Here is a 17045-nt window from a genome sequence, read left to right as displayed (position 1 = left end):
ATGCAAACTGTACATAAAAGCATTGTGTTACAATGCTAATCATTTGCAGTATTTGGTGCTAATACTCTCAATAAATATTTAAATGCCTGCAGGGCAACAGTGAATGTCATCAAAAGGATAAATGACATATAATTAGATTTTTGCGATCAAGATCCAGTTTACAGTTATTACGTAGTTTTCTAGTCTCACATTTTGTAAAAAATAAGCCGTATTTAACCTATTATTAGTCTATGAAAAATTCTGTGTAAAATATGTGTTTGTTAAAAATAAATTTAATTTTTCAAAAGTAAGTAGTGGACCAAAATCATTACTGTTAGAATCATTATTGTTTTGAGGATATTATTATCAAGATTTTGATGAGCACTCACTTTCTTATTGCGTAATTGTTTATTGTTTTGTTTTTCAATAACAGATGTGTAAACTTGTCAATAACCACTGCTTCATTTGCTGCATAATTAAAGTTGAAGAAAGTCTACGTAATTTTAGCATTATAACGCAATGTCATTTTCAAGACGATTACTGGATGATGAAGACAGGCAAGTTAATATGCAAGAAAAAAATACAATCTCCAACATTAAAATTCAAACATTCAACAACATTCAAACATCTACATCAACAACATTCAACATCAACAACATGCAAACAGCATTCAAATGTGGAATCAAAAACATAAGAAACCAGGAATGATTAAGTTGATAAAAAAATATTCTACGCTGATTTATCTCACAGTACGTAGATCACTGAAGTCAAACATTACTGGTAACGATCAATGAACTGGTGGTTGACAACTTTGATCAGCCTGTGAAGGGATCGAGGGTGCGCGTAACCATTCCTTGTCGTCGATCTACCAGAGAAAATAGTATTCTTTTCAGCAGAGGATTAAATTATGAGGGTATGTCTGCGGACCATCCTTAACCTTCCAAGACCATTGCCAATAGCCCATTATACAGCTCCTACATGATGTAAATAAAGTTCTGACTGATTTTTACGACTTTGATCATTTTTAACATATATAACTGAGCATTTTCCTATTCTTATCCTGCTATATTTTAATAATTTTAACAGGAATCTGTTTCCAAATATTCGATAAATATTTTCTACTTTAATCAAATAGACATTTTAATGCCGGATGTTTTGTTTCCGATTTTGTTTATTTGTACTAGACTTAAATAGCAGTTATTCATTTTAAAAGAGTGCAGTTTAAATTAATTTTCAATTGAACTAAATATTTTTAATTTATTACCCATTTCATCAACACATTTGTTCTCTATAAATTTTCATGATTCTCCGAGGTAACTTTTAAAATGTCAAGGATCGAAAGACGGCGATTGAAATGCCATACTTACTATGAAATAAAACAGTACAGAAATATAATAATAATAAATGGTAAGAAATTTCTGTTTCTTATAAATGTGTATGAATCCTTCCTTTCAGAAACAATTTCTTTTCACAATAACCGGGTATTGCCAGCTAAAAAAATTCGAAAGTGAAACTTAAATTTCAATTTTACTACGATTTATCATTGCTGATTGATTATTCAGTCTACTAACAGAAATTTTCAATTTATTCTTTCTATGTTTTCTATTTAATTTCAATTTATAGATTTTTGTACGCATATATAAAAATTCCCAAAACTAATGAGACATGCAATTCTTGCCATAAATAAAACAATTATAACAATTCTGAAGTTTATTGTTTCTTGCTTCTCAAAAATAGAAACTGGAAAACATCTAAGCAATGTTTAAATAAATGAGTGCTTACATTTTACAATTGTTAAGTAATTTTTATATTTATTTTTTTAATCGGATAAATTTCTTGCTGAGCAAAATGAAAACCCACCTTTGTTTGGAATTTTACAGTTTAAAAAGTCTTACACTTTATATTTACCTTTTAAGAGTGGTGAAGTCAATCACTTTCATTTGTTACACATAGTTGTTTAGTATAGCTTATAGTTTTTATTATAGTTGTTTATTATAGCTTATAGAGTTTTGGCTTTTTTCTATAATTGTTACCTCAATTGTTTAAAATTAAATTGACTATGCTTAAAGGAATTTTGCAGAAAATTCTACATTATACTATTATAGTGTGTACTTGATTGCTGAATAGCATAACATTATTTTAAAAAGAAAGTAGAGGTTATCTAAAATTATTTTTCACAATGTGCAAGCATTTAAAAAAGGCAACATCAATTCAACATCATTTTATTTTATTGGGATATACTTGTTTGCTGAACAGGAGAACATTATTTAAAAAAGAAAATAGAAATAATCTGAATTTTCTTACAAGAAAAATGCAACACCAACCGAAATAATTTTATTATATTGGGATATACTTGATTGCTGAATAGCATAACATTATTTAAAAAAGGAAGTAAGAATCTAAAATTATTTTCCACGATGTGTAATCATTAAAAAATGCTATGAACGACTACTGGTTATTCCCACAGTATACAAATGTAATGACACGGTTCCTAGTAGTTCATTTAAGCAAAACACTGGCAGAGGTTAGTGAGAGGGAATGTGACCACTTTTATGAGCTTAGGAAAGTACCGAGGTTGCATGGTATCGATCCACTTCAAGCTGTTCTACCTTAAAGTGCTCGATCTCTCATACAGTAATGTAGTTTAATATTGTTAAAGTGTTAATATCTGTATTCAGCGTATTTGGAGTCTTTGGAAAAAAATATTAAAAGTTCTAGACAATTTGAAAAATTTAAGTTTTTAAAAATTAAGAATAATAAATACGTTATCTTTTAATCTCTATACTAGATTTTAATTGCTTTACTGTTTTGTAAAATGGTGTAAACATAGAAAGCAGAATATTCGTGAAAGTAACAATAATACAAAGGAGGAGGAAATTTGCGAAAAAGAAATATTATTTTTCATAAAAAGGTTGTCCAATAATTGCTTTTTTTTTTTTGCAAAAAAAGCATTACAAATACAGCTTTTTGTAATCATCATGGACATAGCTTCATTCCAACGTAATAATAAAATTATTAGTCAATAAGATGCCAAATAAGCTAATTCGGTAATCGAATCTAAGATGCAATATAATTTTATGAATTTTTTTTAAGACAGTGGATCTTATTTTTTGTCATACCATTCGCAACGTTTGTAGTTCTATAAATTTAAAATAACATAAACCTTCACGAATGGACGTTTTTTTTATGATTGTCAAAATGCTTCCTTTTAGTTTTTTAAATCTTACTATGGTTATTTTACTTAATAATCAATATTGAAGCAGAAAATTATGATTTAAGAGACTTAGAATTAATTTAGAAAAAATAAAAAGCATATTATATTCAAAAATCAAAAACAACATTAGAAAACAACAAAAACAACATTAGAAATGGCAAAAAATAAGATCAAAATGTTCCCAATGTCACTTCTAGTATTAACTATTGAGAAAATCTGAAATTTAAAATAGCTACTGTAAATTTTTAAAACTGAAACTAAACCGATAAAAGTTTCTGAATCTGTATCCCTCTCAGTCATAAATGACATAATAATCTTATAATAATTTTCATGCAATTTAGTTGTATGAAACTTGAATTTTTAACTAATAATCTAGCTTATGAGACCTAGTCTATTGACAAACACTATCACTTATAAATAACTTGAAACCAGACTAGACTTGAACAAATTTTATTAGAATGAAGTTCGAATTAATCTAAATTTTCTGAGGTAAGGAAAACAAATTGGCACATGAAAGAGATTTGAGTCATTACTTCTAACTTGGTCATAAAAGTTTAGATAATCTTAATTGTTTCTTCAATAGAATATAGTGAACTAAAGATACGAAAACTTTTAAATGGAACCCAATCCATATTTAATTCCCACTCTTTAAAACCATCCCTTGTAAAAACAAAGTTACTTTTCCCTTTTATTTACTCTAATAAAAGGAAAACGAAAGATACTTTGCGCATTTATTACTTCCCACTCATAAATTTTCTCACCCAATTTACATTTCAGAGACTAAATGGAAGTGCGAAATTAGCTTAAAATAGCTGTTGTAAAACCGCATTCCATTAAGCGAGATTTTTAATGATGTTTTAAAATTCCCAGTTGATTTGCAATGCTGGTTAAACTCGTCTATTTTAAAATACGAGACAAAATGTATGCGTTGAGGCACGAGACAAAATGTATTCGTTCGTTAACTTCTTCCTCCATTTATAGCAATATTTCACTTTTGTTCACTTCGTAATTTAATTTTTTTTTAATTTATCGTAATTGATAAAATTGCATCAGAAAATACTAAAGGCACTTTCTAGTTATATATATATAAATATATATATATATATATATATATATATATATATATATATATATATATATATATATATATATATATATATATATATATATATATATATATATATATATATATATATATATATATATATATATATATATATATATATATATATATATATATATATATATATATATATATATAATATGTATTGTTTTGGGTATGCATGGATCAGAATCTGGGATCGAATCCATAGCACCAAAAGCGTGTAAATGACGCTCTAACAGCATGCGCCATCAGAGCGTTGTTTGTGCAGATAATTTCTACTGAATGCTGATAAGTAGATCGGGTCACATTTATTTCTTTAAAATAAATTAATCATAGCCCACAATTTCTCAAAATTAATTGCTGAACTTCCAATTATCAAAAGTTTAACTACATTTATTTAAAAACATAAATTCATTATTTTGCTATTTAGTGATTATTTAGTTGCTAATGACTTAGAATTTTTAATTCCCAATTTATTCCTGATAAAATACTATTCATAATATTTTCACATTAATTTTCAAAATCTCTTGTAACAATATAAGTAAACGCATTATCTAAGCTTTAATATTTCATTATTTACTCTAGTTTAGAGGTGCGCAGGTTTACCAAATTAGTGTTCGATAGTTATTGGAGAATGTTTGTTTAAAAGAAAAGATTAATGTTCTGTCTGATAAGAAGCGGGTAATTAAATTTAATGGAAATGAATTAACATTTTTAATAGTTTTATGAAATATTTTGAAACATCGTATGCAAACTAATTAAAATAATCCCATTTAACTACTTTAACACATTCTGCACGTGTTTGCTTTTTAAACTAAAGGAAACAACATTCGATTTAATTTGTATCACTTATAAATAGAAGTTCTCCTCTTTCCTAATCGATTAACTCTTTTCTGATTTATCTTATGTTTTTTTAATTTAAGTTTTAAAGTTGGTGTCCAGTGTATCCTAGCCAAATTTATTCAATAATAAAATAACACTTACATCACTTCATGATGAAATTGGCTTAGCTTTTAATTATTTAATTATTAAAAAGCTATTTTAAATTTTTCTAGTAACATAAATAATCCAACATTTGTTTTGAATACATGGTATTATGTATTAAGATTTATAGACAAATCGATTTGTCAAGCTATTTACATATTTATTCACACCTAATAAAATAAAACAAAATTTTCGTTGGTTTGTTTTAAAATATCTTTTTATTTTTGATTTGTTTTTAAAACCAATAAATATATATTAATTTCAAGTTAGTAAAAATACATTGTTCATTTTAAACACGGATGTGCAGAAAAATAATGCAAAGAAGTCGAAGAAGTTTACAGAAATACATTTGATCTTATGTACCGCTAACATTTTTTGAATGCTTTGCTAATTCACTAAAATTTACAATATAATTAACACAAAAAACTTGGGGAATTCGGTATACCTAGAAGCGCGAAAGTACGTCAAATTGACCCAGAGTGATATACAGCATCGCTTTAAAATGAAATTAACTTTGTATTTGTGATTTGACTATATTGGCGTATTTAATGCTAGACAAGATACTATAAAAAATTTTAGGTGGAAAATATAACCATTTTTTAAATTATAATCGGTATTTATGATTATTTTATTACATTTACAAAATACTTATATGACTGCATATCGTAGTTGTATAACTACGAAATTCAACTAAGGAAAAAAGAGCTTCTATTCACTTAGCATACCTCTTTTTTACAAGTTAAATGCAATTTTTATAATATCTTTCTGTACGAGTCGCTCCTTTTCTGCGAATTGATAATTATCAAATTAAGTAAATATCCAGAGTTTTGCTTCCGCATTTAAGTATTTTACAATTAGCCCTTTTTTGAACTACAGCATAATTCTTCTTCTTTTGAGTGACTTCTTTTATTTGAGTTCTGATCATTGCTGTCTGAATTACGCTGTTCCAAATTTAGTTGCTTTAGAAAATCTAAACTTGAAATCTTCCCTGCAGTTAGTTTCTGCAATAACCATGGATTACTTCCTGCAAGATGAAGGATATTGTAGAACACTAAAACAGGTCATTTTCTTTAGCCTGCTTTTGTCGAATACTTTCTAGCCATTTGATCCGCTACATCAACGCCGAACCTCATGGCATTGTAAGAAGAAATAGTTACTGGGAGCCTTTATGAAGTATTATTTTGAATGTCTACTGTGGGGTGTAGAGAGAGCTAAAGAACGCCATTTTTATTCTTTTGTCCATGACATACAGTCATTCTTGCATCGTTGGTTCTAAGCATTACTGTATCATGTAAAGTCATCTGTACTTCCTTCACTAATTCAGGTAATTCTTTTCGATTTTTCGTTACTGTTCCAATAAGGCTAGTTTTTTTAGCTTTTAGCATTCCAGAGAGAGGTGTTGATGCAAAAAAAGTTATCCGTTGTGACATTTCTGACATATTTTCAGGACGTTACTAGTCTTTACCTAAATATCGAAATCCATTTAGAATGTATTTACTATCAACATCAGCTGCAAGATAAAACTTGATTCCAAATTTATGTGGTTTGTTTGGTATATAATGGATAAAGCGAAATTTGGACTCTTTGCTTGGAACTGCATATTCCTCATTGCTAATTTCGAAATCATCACCATTTACGTCTCAGGAGTCATTTTCTAGTAGCTGTTCGAAAGCTCACTAAGAGTAAGTTTACGAATATTTTTATTCCGAGGCATGCTTATTCAATTAAAAAAATTCAAATGCGTAAGTTCACTTCAATGCAGTCCGTCTGCTATTTTAGAGGATTTGGAAAACCGAAGTTACGTGTTCTCTTTTGATGACTTTACGGTAGAATTCATCTTAGAGTAGAATTATGCTTTCACTTCCTTTCTAATCAGCAACTAACATTGTTCTGCCATGTTCTCCATTCATCAAAAGAAAAAAATCCGGGGGAAGGGTATGTCCCCAATTCAAAGCTATGACTGTCTCATACTCTATGAATGACTCTTCTTATCAATTCCCGAAATTATTCATTTGTAGCACTGACGTCATTAATTAGAGAATTTCTGTACAACAAAAAGAGAAAAAAATAAGAAAGAAATATTTCTCATTTGTTATTAAATGCAACACATACTTTTAGGAACTGGTTGAGGTTGACCCAACCCCACGGTTTAAGGTATAAGTGTAAAAAACTAAACATTTATTTAAATATGGTTCATAATATTTATACCGTAGGTGATTGTCACAAAATTAGTAAAATTCAGAAGTTTCATCCAGTTTCGCTTATAACTTTTTGAGAAAAATGATAGCAAATATGATTTTGGGTCAAAATGACCCACTCCGTTGTTCTAATGTTACGGTATTCATTAGTCATTTTATAAAGTTTATAAATTGCTAAGGAATAAATATTGATTTTAATGCTTTTTATATATACAAAGTTATAGAAACGTCTAAGAATGAGTTTTATCCCACTAACAAAAGCGCTGAAGTCTGTGAATGTTTCTTCCCTATACACTATTTTTTTAATCCAATTGCATGAAAAAACCTGTTATTCTATACAAAGAAGACAGAATATATAGATATATATATATATATATATCTGCGTGCGTGTTCTACCAATTTAGTTAAGCCTCATTGTTGGTAACAATAGTACTTACATGTTTCCCTTGTTCCCCTGAAAGAAAAATTACTATCTCTTTATTGTTTTTGTTCCATTTAAATTATTATCTAACAACAAATTTATTCAAGCATCATATGCATCAATACATGAATAACGATTTTTTACTTTACTCCTAAGCGAATTATTGCTATTTCTCTATTGATAACTTTTTCTCTCTTGAAATATTTCAACGTAAGAAAATCGTCTGCAGACTCATTTTTATAAATGGCGAGCTCTAAGCCAACTAAGAAATTCCATTTTTCATACGGATCTACAGAAAGAGCAATTTGAAACGAGTTTTAGAATTGGAGGCTAAATTTATCCTTTGCAGTCAGTATTCTAATTTCAGAATGGTAGAACAAACGTTTCCGGAGTTACAAAGGCACCCACAGACAGAGAGACAAACTAGCTCTCTATTTTATTATTATAGATATATGCTGATATGCACGCACAATATTGTTTGTTTCTTATCTTTAAAAAATCTATATCCTCAGCATTCCCCCAGAGATGCTAATTACATTTTATCTTGGATCACAGCATTATTTAATTTTACTGCAACACTATTACGTTCAATATGATAAGTTGTACCATATTAGCGTATTTTTTTCCACCTAATCAAAGGATACTATAATTCAAAATGAGCAGTAATAAAGTTCAATTTACCTTGTTAGTATTGTAGCAAATTTCGACAGTATCTTGGCTGATTTTGAGCCTGTACTCCCATGAGTTAAATATTTAATCATATTAAATTACGTGAAAAAGTTGCATGGGTTTTAATTTACCGTAAACACTTCTGGAGTGGATACTTTAGTGTAAAACAGTAAAAGTTCGTAAGAAATATTTTAGGATAATTTCATTTAAATGATATTATAATACAAATCATTTGCTTATTTTCATTTTTTTTCTTATTTAGTCTAGTTTGGAGTTTGGTGAAAGTATAGATTTAAAGAAATTCAAATTCACATCTTGAGGGAATGTATTTGTAATTTATTTTTCCGTTTCATTTTCACTGCATAATTTTACTAACAATTATTCAGGAAATCAATTTAATAATGAAGTTGTTTCAATAATTGCAGAAAGCAAAAATATCAGCTTTCTCTGACTCAAAATCTTTCTCCGTCAAGTGATCATAATAAAACATTTTAATGACTATTAACATAATTAGAGTATTTTTCTGAACAAAGTAAATAATATCTTGTTTGAATCTTCAAAATTATCGAAATGTGTGATTTTCCAACATCACCTTAACGTAAGATCCAAAATTCAAATCCAAAATAAAATCCGTAAAAAATGAGTTAAATCTACACTCGGGTTTGATTTTCTTAACTTTTTGCTTCCTTAATAATCTATAACCTTTTTTTTTAATTTTAAATAAAAAAAAAGAAAATAATCTTCATGTCTAAAAGAGATGTGTAAGCCAAAATCCAAAAGTAACTATTTAAAATAACGCTCATATACTTTTTTCAATCCCTTCTAGCAATGAACTCGAAAGTATTAAATTTAGAAAAAACTATTAGATTTATTCAGAAAATAAGGTTTTCTGCAGTTTTATATTATTCATTAAGCAGTTGTATTAAAATCTAATTACACTGTTTTACAAAAATGAATACCAGAATGAATAATTAATAAAATTTTAAATAAAAATATATAATTAGTTATTATGTATTAGAATATTAGTATATATCTTAATATTAGTAGAATTTGCATTACAATAAATTTATTTATATTATTTATTACAAGTGTAATAGTACTGTCAGCAAATTGTAATGAAAAATTGTAAACCTGACTATATTTTAACTATATTTCTTAAATAAAAGCGTTATATTTATGTAAAATATGTTTTGATATAACACTTCTAAATATATTTAAAATTTACTTTGAAAAAAAAATGTTATTTTCAAAAATATTCATTCCATGCATTAATTTTGTTTGCTTTGCAGGAGATTTATGAAAATGCAAATTTACTTTTTAAATATCTCATTCAATTTTTTTTCAATGTTTGTTATAAAATATTTTTGAAGTATTCCATCATTCAAAAGAAAAAAATATATAATTAGTTTAGCTTTTATATCTTCCAATGACATATTTACTCATAGAACTTAAATTTAAAAAAAACTTGTCTTACAGAATATTGTTTAAACGTATAAGAGTTTCATTTTAGGCACAAAATAAATAAATATTTTAATCTAAACTACGTTATATATTAGAAATGTTCTTAATGAAAAATGCTGTTTAGTATGAGATAAACGAAAATGCAAATTTATTTTTAAAATGTAATAAATTTTTCTTCATTGTTTTTAAAATACAATTTTTAAGAAAATAAGTGCAGCATAAAGCATTCAAAAGAAAAAATACATATATAATTAGCTTAGCTTTGATGAATTAAAAAAAAGAAAACATATTTACTTATATAACTTACGTTTTTGAAAAAAAAATGCGTTTTACAGAACGAACAATGTCTAAACGTAAAAGAGTTACATTTAGGGCACGCAATATATAAATATTCCAATCCAAACTGCGTTCTTTATTTAATGTGTTGTATGAATATTACCATAAATGGAGCAACGCAAAAATATCCCATACATCAAAGAAAAAAATACAAAAGCGGGTTTAGACGTTTGCATGAAGTTTTTTATATCCTTAAGTTTATTTAGGAAAAAAATGAATACTCAAATGTCCCATCAAAATAAATGTGCATACGCTGATACATAATGTTTTTAAAGAATAGAACTAACTTAAGCCTCTTTTTGCGTGAAAAAATTTAATATCAGATCTACCTTATCTGAGAAAACGTGAGATAGGAAGCAATTTAATTCAAGGTTTCTTTTTCTATTTCATTATAATAATGCTTGGTTCTTTGCTTCAGCTAAAAAATAAAAAGAAGATGTAGAGATGAATACGTTCAGATTGTGTCTCGATCTTTTAAAGAGAATAAATCTTTGTATTCGAATGTATTATAAATATTTCTATTCCATTTCTTATTTCTTTTTAGCCTTTTATTTATATCTTTTAAGTGATTTAACTTTTAGTTCATAATAATAATGCGAGCAATTTAAATACGTAAGAACTAGCTTGAATAAATATTTTCCTAAAATATGTGAAAAAAAATGCTTAGTATTTAATTTGAAAGCATGCTTAAACTGGGGATAAATAAGGCTAAAACTACCAAAATATGGTAACATTTAATGCATGCTATGAAGGAACTTTATTTTTTACCAAAGCACTTTGGTAATGTTTTGTATAAAATTAACAATCATACATGGTTTTATAATTTGTGATAAAATTTGGTGAGTGTGGTAAAAGTTTGCAATTGCACAAAAACATGTTAGGTTAAATTTACATTATTGGTTTGTATTTTCTACTATATATGTGCTAGTAAAAGTTTTCTGATCTTTTTAACAAGAAATTTTATTGCCGATCAGAAAGGTGATTTTGAAAAAATTATTTATCTGTGTATCACATAATTGAGCCTTCGTCTCCATTTATATTGAATCATAATAGTTATGAAGTCAAAAAAATTAAAAAAAATATGGTTCAACTTAGAACAATTTCCAGAATATTGCAAATTTGAACAATGTTATTGTTCATTAAAAATTAAATTTTGTACTTGATATATTTAAAATATTTTTTAGATTTTTAGAGATATAATGTGCTCCGAATATATACCCAAGTTATTATAATTACCAATTATGTAAGGCTATTTGCAAGCTATATACACAATGTGTCCACGTATAAAATTGCATTAGCTGCCGTACTTCAGCAGCTGTAAAATGTGTTTCTGATTGTAAGAATAGATTTGTTTTTGTACTCTCAGAAATATATTGTTTTGTACTCTCAGAAACAGACCACCATAAAAACTTTTGATCTAATGATCGGATCTCCACGTTCTGGGGCTCAATCTTAATTTCTCGAGGATCTGACCCCATTTAAGCTAATTAATAAGTGCAGACAATATTTTAAGTTACGAAATCGGACACAGAAACGTACTTTCACTGAATAAACTTTCACTGAATTTTCGACGGATTCGGATTTCTAACCTGAGAGCGCTCCGAAGTTCTGACTTCTTAATGTTAATTTTAGTTTATTTCGCTATAGTTTTTAGTTATATTTCGCTATACCTCACGAACTTTTTAAGTGAATTTAAAAAGTCACATCATCCCTTGCACTCATTTATAAAATACGTGTATCCAAAAATAATTCCATGCAAAAAACATTTTCAGTAAATATTTATTATTTTTCATTATTTAATTTAACAATGATCGAAAAAAATTTCAGTTGAATTTTCGCATCATTTTAAAAATTGCAATTTTAAATGGCAAACTACGATTCTGAGATACTGAATTTCAAAGATGTCAGATACTTAAAATTCGATTTTTCGGGAACTATTCAACCGATTGTATTAAATTTTTCCTTGCCTTGTAAAATTATATTCGTTAAAATGATATAAAAATTTTTAAACTTTACACTTCAACATTTTTTCTACCATTATTAAATAAAACTATAGATAGTAATAATAATTTATTGAAAATTATTTTTGCTTGGAGTTATTTTTGAATAAATATATTTTTTTATTCTTCACAAAAAAATTTTCATCCATTTAATAAGTTCTCGAGATATAGCGAAATACGAAAAAATTAAAGTTAACATTAAGGGGTCCAAGTTTTGGACCATTTTCCAGACCAAACTATGGGGACCCTATTTTCCACATTGCGGCTATATCCTATATTTTGAGGATCAGAATCTAAATCGGTCGAAAAAAAGTGTTCACTCAGAGAAAATACGTTTTTGTGTCTGGTTTCATAATTTAAGATATTGCCTGCACTAATTTATTAGCATATTTTAGGTCACCCCTCGAACAATTAAGATTGAGATCTAGAACGTGATGATCAGATCATTAGATTAGATGCTCAGGAGGTCCGTTTTTTTTTATTTTGAGCAAATTACGGTGAAACTTCAATATCGGAACCTTAATTTTGTTATAACCTCGTAAACTTGCTTAAACCTTTAACAATTTTTAATTTTAGTCATGTATCCGTTATTATAGTTGAATGTTAAATACTTTACGATATGATGAGCGAAATTGTAATCAAGCTCGTGAAAAATTTATTTGCATGACACCGTAGGTGACAGCGTATGTAAAACTAAGATGTGATAAAATTCCATTAACTTAGAAATTCAAAGGGTTTTAAAATTTCTGTAGTTATTCTTCCATCAAGAAAAATAATAAATCTATCATTATCCTATATCTGATATTGATTCCTTTCACTAATTTTTGAACGAATGAGGACAGTTATCGTCATATAAAAGCATTTATCTATCATACTGAGAAAAAAATTCTGTTAAAATTAGAGTACTGAATGGTAATAACCTTTCCGGAAGAAATAAAAAATAATTCTGGTTAATAAAATCAAAATATACGATATTTAAACCATTCATTTGATGCTTTTTCCGGTTATAAGTTATATCGGCTTCCAGAAATTCCGGTTTCCAAAGTTTTAGATCTTATTATCCTAAATTTAGTAACACATAAAGAGTGGAAAGTAAATTTAACCTAAATAATTGGTTAATAATTGGATCTTAGATATCATGATAAATTACGAAATCTCAGCACATATTATTAAAAAATATATTAATGTTAACTCAACCCCTAATGTGTACTAAAGCCCTTCAGTTAAATTCACCCAGATTTTTCGTGCTCTCATGGAGTAAAAAAAAGATAAATTTTACAATATTTTGGTAGTTTTGACTCGGTTATTTTTTTCCATTCAGAACCTATGTTTGTAAAAATTTATGTGCTCGCTACAAAATAAAAGTAAATAATGATAGGAATAGTAAATAGTCTAGGATATCTCCCTGCGCTAATTTTTTATATAAATATAAAATCAGGTCTGTATACATAAAAACATATTGATGGACTGCCTGATTTAATCAAAGAATCAAATCCCTAATCTAGGTCAGAGGGGTAATCACCAAACAATAAAATGGCCATAAACAGAGAAATCTAAAAAAATGTGTTTAAAAATAATGTATTTTTATTTTTTATACTTTCTGTTAAGTAATTAAGAAACATGCACAAATTATGAAAGTATATCCTAATCTGTGTATTTCTTAATTTCTTAGTTAGTTAATACTTGTTTAGTACTAATTTCTTAATCAGTACTTAATTTCCTAGTTATATCCAGTAAATGTCAGTATTTAACCGTTATTTTTCTCAAATATGTGATAATTGGTATGGGAAAATTCAAATAAAATGCCAAATAATCTGTATTCCTTAACTTCCCCATGTCGAAAATAACGCAATGTAAATTGAGGACCGTATACATAAAAACATATTGATCCTCTGCCAGATTAAATCAAATCTCTTATCCGGGCCACAGAACTTATTAACAAGCAGTCAAATAGTCATAAACAACGAAAATCTCAAAGCAATATTTAAAAATAATGTGTTTTTTTATAAATACTGTTAAATGATTGAAAAATAGCCCAGAATTAAAAAAAAAGTATAACCTAAACTGTATATACTTAATTTCTCAGTTAGATTAAGTCAATTTCATTATTTATCCCTTCGTTTTTCAAATACATGGTTATTGGCATGCTATAATTAAAATAAAATACCTAATAACTTGCATCCATGAGCTCACCGTGTCTAAAATGACATAATATAAAATTCCAACCTAACTTACAATAAAAGATTAACCATTTCGATGGTAATTAACTTAAGGATGTATTTTTATACTTCCTTTAACTCATTTAGAACGCTTTTTTACTTTTTTATTATTTTTTCCTTTATCCGACGTTTAAATTGAACATTAAAACATATTTCATGTTTGAATTGAAGAAAAATATTTCCTCCAGAGCATTTAATTGTAGACTAACTGCGAACTTCACTTGTATGGATTTATTCAAGGGAAGTGGTGACTTTTATGGAGACTCATAACTCACCTGATGTAAAAGAGAAGAAATTTATAGCTTAAAATAGCGCTGAGTTTCAAACATGTTTGCTTAATGGTTTGCAGCTCCAATTTAAGCACCTGCAAGTTTTATGTCAGGTTTCCATAGAATGAGGTTTGATGATTAATGGTCAGATGCGGTATTAAGTTTCATACCTTAACTTAATCATTACTTCTTTTCCCAAAGAAACAATTGCTATCTTCAATTTTTTTATTTCTTTCAAGGCGTTCTTGTCTTATTTAATATTATTAATGGAGTGTTTTTTTTCTAGTTTCAGGACCTAGAAAATGGCCGGGGTTTGTTTTTAGATCATTAAAAGCATTTCCCGATGCAGTGAACAAGAAATAAAAGAAAATTTCCATTTCAAGTTTAAATGTACTTTTATTATAATAGTACACTTTAACACCATGTAATTTTCACAAAATTATTTTTTTTTGGAATTCTCAATTCGATATGAAATTTTAATTGCTTGAAAATAGTATCAAAAAAGGGAATGGCATTTAAATCTGCAAAAATACAGCTTTTCAAAAACATTAATTAGTTTCTAAGACCTAAATTAGTTCTTTTTTGCACTTTACCAGCCAAATGTAATACAAATTTTGTTTGAAACACAATATCAATTTGGACATAATCAATTATAATTACTATGAGTTAAGGTTCTAAAATTTTTTTAATATCTGAAAAGTTTTCAATAAACATAATAATAATCTTTTTTATTTCCCTTCTCCTGTTTAAGAATGCTTTCTGTTTTCAGGATGAAGCAAAAAAAAAAAGGTTAAAGAATTATGCTTTAGAAAATGCCATGCATTTAGAATATAAAATGAGTAATGATAGTGGAAATCGGACTTACTTAATATTTGAAAATACCTTGCTAGCTTCAAATATTAATAACGTTTCAAGTGCTCAAACTCTAAGCCCATTTTCAAGCCTGACAAGCATTCAATGAGAAAAACAAAAGAGAAAAAAATAATAAACGAAAGCACAATGTTGTCCATAAAAATGGAGAGTAAAAAACCGGCGAAATAGTGAACAAGAAGCAAGGGTGACAAGGCAAGCAAATCTGACTAAGGGAGAGAGAGTGCTATGGAAGGGGTGGCGTTAAAATGCCGTAGCTGGAGAATGTCTCTTAAATGGAAAAAATCGAGTAAACCAAATTTAATTAATACAATTAATTGCCAATATTTTTGAAAATTAATTTCCAACAATGTGTGGCAATGTCGAACTTATCAATATCTGGATGAAGAACATTTCTGTTGCGTTTTTTTTTTTTAATCTAAGCTAAACTGGTTTGCCTGATGCAGCATTAGATAGATATGTGGTAAACATTTCAGTAATTGCCCGAGGGAAATTTCATATTATTGAATTGTATTGTAAATTTATAAAAATTCTCATCGGAATGATGCCTTAACTGATTTCACTTTTGAATGATGCCGTCTTATTGCTTTCTTTTTGTTAAATAGGATTTGTTTTCGTCTTTTTATATTTGGTAAGTCTTCAGTATAGATGATTGTCAAGTTACCACCACCTTAATAACTTGTGAAGCCAATAAAATGTTTCTAATAACTAACGATATATTTGACAAACATATTTGCGGCAGATATAACAATCTCTTGTTTTGAAAATTTTATTTGAAATATAAATATTTTGTTCAGTGTATACAGCATATGTTATTGTGAATGACAAAAATGGTGGTTGTTGACTTCCACCGGTGAATGTTGATAATCACATAGTCGCCTGGGTAAATGTCCGATATATATACTACTTCTAGTTGTCACTGCCAGGTATTCATTTGGCCGATGTATCCTACACTGATGTTTTCTTAAGATTTAGTGGCACTGTCTGGTATACCCTACACCAGGGATGGCGAACCAAAGGCACGCTTGCCATTTATGGCACGCGACACAATATTTTGGGTGTCGATCACAAAGTTCACTATGAAGCATATTAACAATAAAATTAAAATTCGCAAAGAGCAAAAAAATACGCAAATTATTGACAAAAAATTAACAATTTATGTCAAAAAATAATTATTAACAAGCTAACAATAAATGGCTAGCAAAAAAACATTAACAGTTCTGCTTAAACTGACATCTTACAACCCAAGTTAATTGTCATCTTATCTTCAACAACAGAAGTCACACCGATGTTACTTTAAGTTGAACTACTCTTAAAACT

The sequence above is a fragment of the Parasteatoda tepidariorum genome, chromosome 2 (assembly GCF_982258835.1).
Source record: "Parasteatoda tepidariorum strain Cologne lab strain chromosome 2, Ptep-v5.0, whole genome shotgun sequence".
In the NCBI taxonomy this organism is placed as follows: Eukaryota; Metazoa; Arthropoda; class Arachnida; order Araneae; family Theridiidae; genus Parasteatoda; species Parasteatoda tepidariorum.
Note: the sequence above shows the minus strand (reverse complement) of the source record.